This window comes from Mus caroli, chromosome 3 (assembly GCF_900094665.2).
Source record: "Mus caroli chromosome 3, CAROLI_EIJ_v1.1, whole genome shotgun sequence".
Taxonomy (NCBI): Eukaryota; Metazoa; Chordata; class Mammalia; order Rodentia; family Muridae; genus Mus; species Mus caroli.
Window position 1 is genome coordinate 5,789,633 of NC_034572.1, and position 12,799 is coordinate 5,802,431.

Below are 12,799 nucleotides of genomic sequence, written 5' to 3' on the forward strand. Positions count from 1 at the left end.
CAAAAGAATATACCTTCTTCTCAGCACCTCATCATACGTTTTCCAAAACTGACCATAAAATCGGTCACAAAACAGACCTCAACAGATACAAGACAATTGAAATAATCCCATGCATACTATCAGATCACCACAGACTAAGGCTGGTCTTCAATAATGACAAAAACAACAGAGAGCCCGCATACACATGGAAGCTAAACAATGCACTACTCAATGGTAACTTTGCCAAGGAAGAAATAAAGAAATTAAAGGCTTTTTAGAATTTAATGAAAATGAAGNCACAACATACCCAAACCTATAGGACACAAGGAAAGCAATGCTAAAGAGGAAAACTCATAGCTCTGAGTGCCTCCAAAAAGAAACTGGAGAGAGCACACACTAGCAAATTGACAGCACACCTGAAAGCTCTAGAACAATAAGAAGCGAATACACCCAAGAGGAGCAGACAGCAGGAAATAATCAAACTCAGGGCTGAAATCATCCAAGTACAAGCAAAAAGAACCATACAAAGAATCAACAAAACCAGGAGCTGGTTCTCAAGAAAAGCAACGAGATAGATAAACCCTTAGCCAGACTAACTAGAGGACACAGAGACAGCATCCAAATTAATAAAATCAAAAGTGAAAAGGGAGATATAACAATAGGAACTGAGGAAATTTAAAAAATCATTAGATCCTACTACAAAAGTCTATATTCAACAAAACTGGAAAATCTGGATGAAATGGACAATTTTCTAGATAGATACCAGGAACCAAAGTTAAATCAGGATCAGATAAACCATCTAAACAGTCCCATATCCCCTAAAGAAATAGAAGCAGTTATTAAAAAATCTCCCAACCAAAAAAAGTCCAGGACCAGATGGGTTTAGTGCAGAATTCTATCAGACCTTCAAAAAGGACTTAATACCAATATTCTTCAAACTATTTCACAAAATAGGAACAGAGGGAACACTACCCAATTTGTTCTATGAAGCCACAATTACACTCATACCTAAATCACACAAAGACCCAACAAAGAAAGAGAACTTCAGACCAATTTCATTTGTGAATATCAATGCAAAAATACTCAATAAAATTCTAGCAAACCGAATCCAAGAACACATCAAAACGACTACCCATCATGATCAAGTAGGCATCATCTCAGGGATGCAGGGATGGTTCAATATATGGAAATCCATCAATGTAATCCACTATATAAATAAACTCAAAGAAAATATCACATGATCATTTCATTAGATGCTGAGAAAGCATTTGACAAAATTCATTACCCCTTCATGATAAAAGTATCAGAGAGATCAGTAATTCAAGGCCCATCCCTAAACACAGTAAAAACAATATACAACAAACTAGTAGCCAACATCAAACTAAATGGAGAGAAACTTGAAGCAATCCCACTAAAATCAGGGACTAGACAAGGCTGCCCTCTCTCTCCCTACCTATTCAATATAGTACTTGAAGTCCTAGCCAGAACAATTAGACAACAAAAGGAGATGAAGGGGATACAAATTGGAAAGGAAGAAGTCAAAATATCACTATTTGCAGATGATATGATAGTATACTGAATTGACCCCAAATATTCCACCAGGAAACTCCTAAACCTGATAAACAACTTCAACAAAGTGGCTGGATATAAAATTAACTCAAACAAATCAGTGGCCTTCCTCTACTCAAAGGATAAACAGGCTGAGAAAGAAATTAGGGAAATGACACCCTTCACAATAGTCATAAACAATATAAAATACCTTGGTGTGACTCTAACCAAGCATCTGAAAGATCTGTATGACAAGAACTTCAAGTCTCTGAAGACAGAAATTGAAGATCTCAGACGATAGAAAGATCTCCCATGCTCGTGGATCGGCAGGATTAATATAGTAAAAATGCCTATCTTGCCAAAAGCAATCTACAGATTCAATGCAATCCCCATCAAAATTCCAACTCAATTCTTCACAGAGTTTGAGAAAGCAATTTGCAAATTCATTTGAAATAACAAAAAAATCCAGGAGAGCAATTATTCTCAACCGTAAAAGAATTGGGGGAATCATCATCCCTGACCTCAAGCTGTACTACAGAGCAATTGTGATAAAAAACTGCATGGTACTGGTACAGCAACAGACAGGTAGATCAATGGAATAGAATTGAAGACCCAGAAATGAACCCACACACCTATGGTCACTTGATCTTTGACAAAGGAGCTAAAATCATCCTGTGGAAAAAAGTCAGTATTTTCAACAAATGGTGCTGGCTCAACTGTCGGTCAGCATTGATCCATTCTTGTCTCCTTGTACAAAGCTCAAGTCTAAGTGGATCAAGGACCTCCATTAAAAAAACAGATACACTGAATCTAATAGAAAAGAAAGCAGGGAAGAGCCTCGAACATATGGGCACAGGGGAAAATTTCCTGAATAGAATACCAATGCCTTTTGCTGTAGACTAGACAAATGGGACCTCATAAAATCGCAAAGCTTCTGTAAGGCAAAGGATATTGTCAACAGGACAAAACAGTAACCAACAGATTGGGAAAAGATCTTTGCCAATCCTACATCCGATAAGAGGGCTAATATCCAACCTACACAAAAAACTCAAGCTGGACTCCAGAGAACCAAATAACCCTATTTAAAAATGGGGTACAGAGCTAAACAGAGAATTCTCAACAGGAATATTAAACGGCTGAGAAGCACCTAAGAAATGTTCAATATTCTTAGTCATCAGGGAAATGCAAATCAAAACAACCCTGAGATTCCACTTCAAACTAGTCAGAATAGCTAAGATCAAAAAGTCAGGTGACAGCAGATGCTGGCGAGGATGTGGAGAAAGAAGAACACTCCTCCATTGTTGGTGGGATTGCAAGCTTGTACAACCACTCTGGAAATCAGTCTGGCGTACAGATGGAGGGACACATGGAGGGACCTATTGCTCCAGATTCTTCAGAAAACTGGACATGGTACTACCTGAGGACCCAGCTATAACATTCCTAGGTATATACCCAAAAGGTGCTCCAACATATAATAAGGACACATGCTCTACTATGTTCATAGCAGCCTATTATTTGTTATTATTTATAATATCCAGAAGCTGGAAATAACCAAGATGTCCCTCAACAGAGGAATGGATACAGAAAATGTGGTACATTTACACAGTGGAGTACTACTCAGATATTAAAAACAATGAATTTATGAAATTCTGAGACAAATGGACAGAATTAGAAAATACCATCCTGAGTGAGGTAACCCAGACACAAAAGAACACACAGGTATGCACTCACTGATAAGTGGATTTTAGCCCAAAAGTTCAGAATACCCAAGATACAATTCACAGACCACATGAAGCTCAAGAAGAAGGAAGACCAAAAAGTGGATGCTTCTGTCCTTTTTAGAAAGGGGAACAAAATACTCAAGGGAGGAAATACAAAGTGTGAAGCAGAGACTGAAGGAAAGGCCATCCAGAAACTGCCCCACCTGGGGATCCATCCCATATACAGTCACCAAACCCAGACACTATTATGGATGCCAACAAGTTCTTGCTGACAGGAGCCTGATATAGCTGTCTCCTGAGAGGCTCTGCCAGAGCCTGACAAATACAGAGGAGGAAGCTAGCAGCCAACCACTGTACTGTGCATGGGGTCCCCAGTCGAGGAGTTAGAGAAAGGACTGAAGGAGCTGAAGGGGATTGCTTCATAGCAATATCATAGGAAGAACAATATCAACAACCATATCCCCCCAAAGCTCCCAGGGCCTAAACCACCAACCAAAGAGTACACATGGAGGGACCTATTGCTCCAGCTTCACAGATGTATCAGAGGATGGCCTTGTGGGACATCAGTGGGAAGAGAGGCCATTGGTCCTGTGAAGGCTCCATGCTCAGTATAGGGGAATGGGAGGGTGGGGGCAGGGAGCTGGGAGTATGTGGGCAGAACACCCTTATAGAAGCAGGGGAAGGGGGATGGGATAGGGGGTTTCTGGAGCAGAAACTGGGAAAGGGTATAATATTTGAAATGTATTTACATTTCAATTATTAATTTAAATAAAATATCCAATTAAAAGGAAAAGGAAAAAAAAAAAAAAGAAAACATCTCAGTGCTCAGACATCAATTTAAGTCTGGTAAAGAATTAGGAAGACTGAGGTTTTAAGAGAAATCTGATGGCCGTTTTTAGTAAATTGACACAGCAACACTCACACTAAAAGGTAACATTAAATTGATGTGTAAAGGAGCCTAAAGTATAACAACCTGATTATATGGAATATTGTATTATTTTATATATTTTAAAATGGATACATAACTTTAATGAAAGGTAACTCAAAATTATTATTGTGTTTGAGAAACATTAACACTTGAAAATATTATAAACAGTCTACAAACATCATGGAAATATAATTATTAAAAGATTTTCTTATTGTGTATGAAATTAGCATTTAAAATAATTAATTATTTTATTTACTTACAATTCAAATATTGTTGCCCTTCTGGTCTCCAATCCCAGAGTTCTTCACCGCATACCCCCTCCTTTTGTCCTCTGAGAGTGTGCTCTCCCCTCACTCTCACTGTCTCATCCCCACCCCCATCTCTACAGTCTCTCTACACCTCGTCCCCGCCCCCCAGCATCCCTCTTCTCTGGACTATCAAGTCTCTACAGGATCCCAGAGGTCAGACAGGGCAGTCCTGTGCTAAATTTGTGCTGGTGACCACTGACTAGCCCATGTTTGCTCTTTTTACTAAGGCTGGACATTAATAATAACAAAATGAACATTTTTGTAATATTTGATTTCAAAGGGTTTTTCCTATTTTGATATTTTAAAAATTTTCTTACTGATTACATAATTTCTCTCATAGAAACATGGATAATCTTTTTTAAACTGTTAGACAATTTATACAGACATATAACACATTTTGAATACTCTCTCTGTCAGGTGGTATTGTATAAGGCTTTTAATATATTACTTAATGATTCTCTAACATTTTATGTTCTTCTACTATGTTTAACTTCCAAAGATTATTTTAAATGTTTTGAAACATAATTTAGTATCAAGCATTAGAAGTAGTTTCCAGAGTTATGGCATTATTCAATATGATTTAATGATATTTTTAGGGTACTAAAGGATATGAAAAGAAAAGTTGAATGAAATATCTTGATGTATTATTCAATTCTTAAAATACTCAATATGATTAGGATATTTAATATACAATAGAAAATTCAAATAATAAAACATTCTAAGGAGAAAAAAAAAGACTCCTTTGAACACACCTTGGGAGGGTCTGGGTAAGATGAGACCCCAGGAATCAGGTGAGGAACGGAAATGGCCACATGTTATCGGCTGACACATCAGTGTCAGCTGCGGTGCTCTTGAAGGTGGTAAGTCACAATGTAGCAAGGAGCCCAGTCTCCCCGTGAGGCTACTGGGCCTGTTGGGAATCCTGTGCTGTCACCTGTGGTACAGTGTACCATGAGTCATGAAGGAAATGTTGGAATTTTGTTTTTAATGATCAGGATCATGTGCCCATTTTAGACAGAAGAAGACTATAAATTATTTTTCTACAGACACAAGCACAATCAGACAAAGGCAGTGCTTCCAAACACGATGATGGAACATACGGTGTACGCCTCTGTGGAGGTGATTGTTTACAGATTGTTCACAGACCCCGCTCAGCAGGCTCTGGTCCCGTCCAGCGGCCCCTATGATGGTCAGTTACACACACACTAAGCCAGATCCCACAGCTGCTGGACGCCAGCGCTGACTCTGCTCTTGCCTCTCAGGTCCTTATGGACTCTGAACTGCTGAATCCCCAGTAAAATGGGCATCCTCACCATCACACCAGGGTAGCTATGCAGATTATCCCGCCCTTCCAGGAGCCATAAAGTATCTGTCAAACAAGAAAACACCATGCAGCCTTTGGGGTGGTTTCTTTCATAACCATTTCTCTTCACAGTGGGTAAGGATGCCTTGCCTCAATGTTCACACAACACCTTCTTCTCTTCCCTTCAGGTCAGCTGCAGCTAAAAGGATCTAGCTGCCTGTGAGCTCCTATCCCTGTCCCTTTTTTGATGAGCTGTGATCACAGGTGTGAAAAGCTAGGAGCCAAGGACAGTGACACTGCTCAGGCCTGGAGTCCAGTGGTTCTAGGAGCCTCAAGAGAAACAAATGGGTTTCTCTTGGATGCCAGAGTCAATGATAGGCCAGCAGGTCCTCTGTAGGTATCCTTGCCACCCAATCAGCACCTCCACAGACCACCAGACACAGGCAGGAGTGGCTGGCCCTGCGTCTCTCGTATGCCCCCATACAATGCCATATTCTACCCCATACCCTCAGCAATCCTGTATATTTATATAAAATTTTTATATTAAAAACAGGCTATCTCAAATGCATCAATTGGAATAAAAAAGGAGGAGGAGAAGGTTGAAGAGCTTAGTTATTTTTATTGGTATCTGTTATTCAGTCCCAAACACTGCCATATCAATGCACTCCTCTATGTTCTGCCTAAGCTCACCCATCACCATCACTCTTACTGTGGTTTGTAATAGTCAGGATGCAATGCAGACTCCCAGCACACGAGGCACATTGCTGCCGCTGAGCTCTAGCTCCTGTCCTCCTTTCACACAATCCAGACTGCAGAAACTCCTTCTGAAGTTGGGGTCTTTAAAAGTTATGCGCGTTCTCTGTCTGTCACACCGCGGGTGGTACCCTCACCGTGTCCCTGCCATACACTGATTACTGTCTGCACATAATTGTTCCCAGGAGCTCCAAGCTAACACTGCTGGCACTGATAGGAGCGCTGATGTACAACGAGCAAGCCTCGAGGCTGTCTGCAGCGCACAGGATGTCTTTCTGAATTTCTAGGATTGAAATGCTTGATGCCACAGCTTAGATGGGCACCCTACTCTCATAAGGACCTTTTATGTAATACATGCATAATGCAGTGTGAAGAAAGGAACCAAGGAAAATGTTTTCCTAAATTATAACTTGCATCTTGGTAATGAGAAGCTATTAAAATGTATTTTAAAAAAATCCCTAAGCTGATGTGTTTCTTAGAATTCAGCGGTTCCCACTGCTCTGCTCCCATTCTGTATGCACAGCAGAGATCCCTGCCAAGACTATTACAGTGAGCAAACAATGTCCTCTCTGTCAGAGCTGAGAATGAATAGTATCACAAAATTCTCTTCCAACTTACAGCCTACACTTCCCCCAACCCTTCTGAGAACAGCCAGGGAGGGTGAAGCCAGAAGCTGGCTCTCCCCTTCCATCTGAAACTGCTTTCCACAACACCAAGGGTGGAATAATGCCAGCCATATATGATCTTCTGATCAGAGAAAGCAGACAAGAAGATTTTAAATCTCAGTGTGTGTTGTTTCATCCCTGCGGATGTGAGTACACAGACATTTTGTAAGGAAAAAGGAAGTGCTTTATCAGATAAAAATCTCAGGCCTAGTGAAAATAGCCCTTTGCTAAAAACCACTGGACTCCAGGCCTGAGCAGTGTCACTGTCCTTGGCTCCTAGCTTTTCACACCTGTGAGCACAGCTCATCAAAAAAGGGACAGGGATAGGAGCTCACAGGCAGCTAGTGAAAATAGCCTTTTGCTAAACAGCAAAAGAGGAATTTCATAGAAATGATAGAGCAGTTTGTATTCAGGTCCTAGGAGGCGAGTCACGAGTGCTGAAGCCAACAATGGGCTCTACTGCTGCCTTTAAGCCTTGGTGCCTACTAAGATTATGATTCACAAAGGGAGAGCCTGGAGCTATTCCTGTGAATGTGCAAGGTGAGGGTGGCCCACTCCTCTAGGGTCTGAGGTCTGCCTGTGTCTCCCCCTCAGCTCCTCTTTAGAAGTGGTATTAAGGACATTATCCTCTAAAATGAGACATTTATAAAGTATTTTGTATGAACCACTGAAAGGCTAACTTGGTGTGCATTTTCAGACCCCCCACCCCGCAGAGATTTCTTAAATTCTTTTCTTATTTGTTGAGTCTTAGTTGGTGCAAAACATTGGTCCAGGATCACCTGCATGACACATACAGAGTGGACACTTTATTGACCTCTAGTTAGAATCCCTCCACTATTTCATCATAAAGGAATGAATGCAATTTTCAGTCTAAACACGAGGACTCTCCTCCCTCCCTCTTTTCCCACACACTCGCTGACCAGTCCCATGGCCTCCCAGGGCGCGATGGGGTTCTTTTGGAGATAGTTTTAGTGAGGCTGCAGCCGGAAGCACCAGCCTCCCTTTCGTCTCTCTCCCCTTTCACTCAGTCCTAGTCTGCAGCAGACAGACCATCAAGTCTCCATGCTCGCACTGTCATCTGAAACCGCAAAGCACGTGCTCCCCGCCTTCTTCCTCTGATGGTCACATTTACCTTGGAGAAATGCTTGTCCAGAGGAGGGTTTCCTTCCCGTGTTAGGATGCTGAGATTCTCTCTTCCTTCTTGGCCTGTAACCAAAAAGAAAGAAACAATGTCTGGGGGCAGGGAAGGCATGTGGACAGGCTGTGAAAGACGCTTGCCAGCTTGCTGTGGAAAACGCTGGCCTGTGGATCAGACCCTGAGCTCCACATTCCTCTTCAAAGAGGCCGGAGTTTTAACTTCTAAACCAGTGAAAGTGCTGGCCGTACTCAAAACATACGCAGCTTTTCCCTCTGAACTAACAGCCATGTTAGTATTGGATCAAATATAAAGCAATTTACTTGTTTTTCCTCAAAGTCTTTCCAGTTTGTGACAGGTAAATCTGTAAATTACCATATTACAATTAAAATCAAGTAAGTGCTACCTACATTTGAGATAAAAACTCAGAATTTATATGAAAAGAACATTCCTGCTTTTGGTGTGGTAAACCATGAATCAGTTGACCCTTTCACATAGAAAGGAGGCTGTGTGACTGTCAGGAGCCACGGGCATGCGGATATAGCCTGTTCTTGTTCCATCTTCACCCCACTGTGGAAATGAGAGAGGCAACTGTAGTAAGACAAGCTACTCATCGCCAACTCATCAGCTCCCACATCCGGTCACTGGCCCAACCCTTCTCCCATCTTGCATGATTCCTCTCCACCCCAGTTTACATCCTACAACAAATGTCATCTGTACTGAATATTTAGTGTATTAAAAAAATGATTTATCAGTGTGTGAGCGCGTGTGTGCATGTGCGTCCGCAGGTCATCTGTGTCGGTGCCAGTGGAGGCCGGAAGACGTCTCAGAGCCTCTGGGGCTGAAGTTACAGGAAGTTTGAGGCACCAGGCTCAGTCCTCTAGAAGAGCAACAAGCACTCTTAGTAAGAACCTGCCTCTCCGGGTGGTGGCGCACGCCTTTAATCCCAGCACCTGGGAGGCAGAGGCAGGTGGGTTTCTGAGTTCGAGGCCAGCCTGGTCTACAAAGGGAGTTACAGAGAAACCCTGTCTCAAAAAAAAAAATTAAAAAAAAAAAAAAAAAAGAACCTGCCTCTCTAGCCCCTGGACACACCTTTACCACGACACCATGATGGGGGCGGTGATGGGGGAAGAGGAATGGAGTGAACGATGAGTTTATTCATATTCTAGTGAATATGATAGTGAATTATAGCTGCTGACTAGGACCAGGACTTCTCAATTATTTTAGCAGACTGAGGTATAAATTCTGTTATGTTTTGTTTTTTAACATTCAATTGTGAGAAGAACATGGGCCACCTAGATGTATATTTATGGCTGTTCTTTGGATATCATAGTTTCTGAGTGTTTCTTTCTTCTGGTGCAGAATCAGATGTGACATGATATTAAGATACAACTCTTTTTTCCCTGCCAGTTGTCCTGAGAGAAAGGCTGCCTTTGCTTGCAATGCATGCAGCTACATTGTTATTTTCTTAAAACAAATCTAAAAGTATCAGGAGACACACAGTCATGGGTTATCTTCCTCTAACCCAACTCCAAGTCTCCCGTGCCAATCACACAAAGTGGGAGGGCCAGGCTTCCTGGGTAAGTGGCTTCCTTGTCAGGCCTCCTCCCAGGCTCCCACATTCACATCTATTTACATGGAAGTTCTAATCATAAGCCTCTTGGCTTCTCTGTCAATGCCCAAGTTCAGAAGACTCTTGAATTAGTCAGAAAGATGAGCTAGGTTTAGTTACCCAAGGCCAATGGCTTTGCATTGTTTGTTTTAATGTAAAATTCTCTCACTACGTAGTAGAAAAAGTATTTCAGGGCTGGGGCCGCAGTTTGTGGTCGAGCACATGTACGACATGCTCAGGGTCTAAGTTTAGTCCTCGTATCACACATACAGTCAAATAAAATCAACCTTCATTTTCTATTCCTGATGAGTAAAGAGCCCGACTTAAGGCTGAGCAGTCAGGAGCAGGGTATAGCTGCACTGTCAGAACAGCTAGGGCAAGAGGGAAGAATCGTCCAGGGGAAGAGGTGAGTGAGACAGTGCTGCTATTACAAATGTAGACAGACATACTGATTAAATCGGGCAAGACTTACCACCCATGCAAGCAAACCCATATCTTTATATTCCTTTATTTACACTGTCAATTGCCTTTTAACAGAAGTGTGAATATAATTCAATGGAGAAAGAGTAGTCACTTTAGGAAACAGGGCTGGATAGGTAGTAGTCACATACAAAAGGAGAGAGTGAACCCTGAACTCACACCATACTAAAGTTAAGTTGAAATCTAAGAGATGAAATTATAGAAACTACTAAAAAAGGAAACGGGTAAGTCTCCATGAGCTCAGATCTGGCCAAGGAAGCTACTGATATGATGCCAAGTACAAAATCAATAAAATATAACATAAAAAGATGTGAGTTTTTAGAGAACACTATACGTACTAAAGTTGACATCCCGAAGAAGAAGAGAAATGGGTGCAAACCACCTGATAAAGGAATTGTAGCCTGAATATATAAACAGCTCTTAAAACACACTAAGATATCCAAGCCCCAAATGAGCAAAGAGTAAACAGCATCTCTCCAAAGGAACTTATAAACTAGCCAGTAAGTCCACATGTGGCCAACGCCATCACCAAAGACATGCAAGTGCCAACCACCGTGAGATGCGCTTCACAGCCTCCAGCTACAACAGTAATGTGTGCTGGCGGGAAGAGAAGAAGCCCAAACTCGCAGACCCTCTGCTAAGAGTGCAAGACGACCATCCACTTTGCAAACAGTCTAGATGTTCTCAGGAAGGGCTAACCACAGAACTGTCACTATCTACTCCTAAATATATACAAAGAGAAGCAACCACGGAAACTCCCCAGAAGCACAGAGGTTCATAGAACCATGATTCAAATAGCTAAAACCCAGAAACAACCTAGGCATCCATCAACTGGTGAACAAACACATCAGAGTATATTAGTCACATCCAGAGTGGGATGTCATTGACACAGGGTCAACATGGATGTACTCTGAACACACGGTAATGGAAAGAAGCTGGTGACTCTATATATTACGGGATCCCATTCACAAGAAATGTCCACAAATGGTCAAATAAAGAAAGCTGGATGCATAGAGAAGGAGTGACTGCTGAGAGCTGGGGAAGATGGGAGGTAGAGACTGTGCTGAAGGGTGATGGAAGTGGTCTATGAAGCATGTGTGTCCCGTTCTATGGTAAACCCACCAACTGCATCGTTTAAGTGGATGGATTGTATGTCAAGCAAATGATAGCTCAGTAAAGCTCTTACCAAAGAAAAAAGAATATTCCCAAAGATGCAGACATTCTATTATTTTCCAAATCACTCTCAAAAAGCGGTGGCAAACCCCAGTGTAACTCTAGCTACATCACTAGAACACTGGGCTTCAGGACAGAACATTGTCATGACCTGTCCTCAGCAGAATTCTCACGTGAGGTCTTAGTCGTCCTTCGGGGCTCCTTTCTCTGTGTGACTATCTGTACATGTGTACACTGCAAACGAAGACTGACTTAAACTAATCCAAAACTTTCAACTTAATATCTCCTTCTATCTTGTGGGACTTTGGGGCTCCTGAAACCAGCTGTTTATCCATCCTTCTGCTCCTCTGCGTCTGTGACTACTGAGCCAGTGGAACACGAGGCACCTGCTTTACTCAAGGTTTCCTCAGGACTGGCAATAAGTTCTGAGCATTGGTGAGTGATACTCCCAGGAAGGGCCAAACAAGAAAACTCACCTGAAAGCTTGCTCCATCTAAAGTCACTCAGAGCAGTGGGAGTGATATCTGTGGTGTGAGATCTGCCTGGCTCAGCAGGAAGTCATCCCACTGGTCAGGCCTAGACAGTAGCATCTCAGCCTGGGAGCTTACAATTGAACAATCAGACTCCACCAGTACTGAGCAAACCTCCACTGTGGATGGGAACAGGTGGGTGTAAGTGGGGCACATTTGCTTTAGTTACAGCCGATCCAGTTTCGGGGAAGGCAAGAGGATGTATGTGAGAAAAAGTGGTGAGTTAGGAAGACAAGAGGAGACTTCCTGAGGTGACAGTTGAGTTTTCTGCCCCCCCACCCCTGCGGCCCCCCCTTGGGTAGTTCAAAGGCAGTTCTCCACTGCACGTGGCTGGTCAAAGGTGGTACAGACCCTGACTTGTGTTGTCTTGCATACCATCCTTTATACAGAAAGCTATAGGACACGGCAGCTTTTTATCAGTCCCAGTATCCTGCCATATCAGCTTGTAGCTGAAACAAAGTGTGCGTTTCCTTCCAGTAGGCCTGGACTAAGCCCCAGCTCTCTTTCCTGAGCCTTTTGCATTATACTGCTTACACAGTTTCTGTGACAGTTCTGCCTTGGGGTACTCAGTTAAAGGTAAGGGTGTTCCCCATTCCTGCTCTGTCTGCCATTTGTTATGTAGCCATCTTTCCTTACGGGGTTTCACCCAGATGAGGCCTAGTGT

At 42.3% G+C, this 12,799-nt stretch overlaps 1 protein-coding gene across 3 annotated transcripts in view; it reads right to left on the minus strand.

Annotated features, from left to right (window-relative positions):
- The window catches only part of Pag1 (phosphoprotein membrane anchor with glycosphingolipid microdomains 1), a 142,301-nt gene that overhangs the window by 48,457 nt on the left and 81,045 nt on the right, over window positions 1–12,799 (minus strand). For 2 of the 3 annotated variants that reach the window (XM_021158325.2, XM_029475222.1), the window contains exon 3: window positions 8,338–8,411. The exons of the other annotated variant lie outside the window; for it this stretch is intronic. The gene's annotated coding sequence lies outside the window, so the exon portion shown is untranslated. The remainder of the gene's footprint in view (window positions 1–8,337; window positions 8,412–12,799) is intronic. 3 annotated transcript variants of the gene reach the window in all.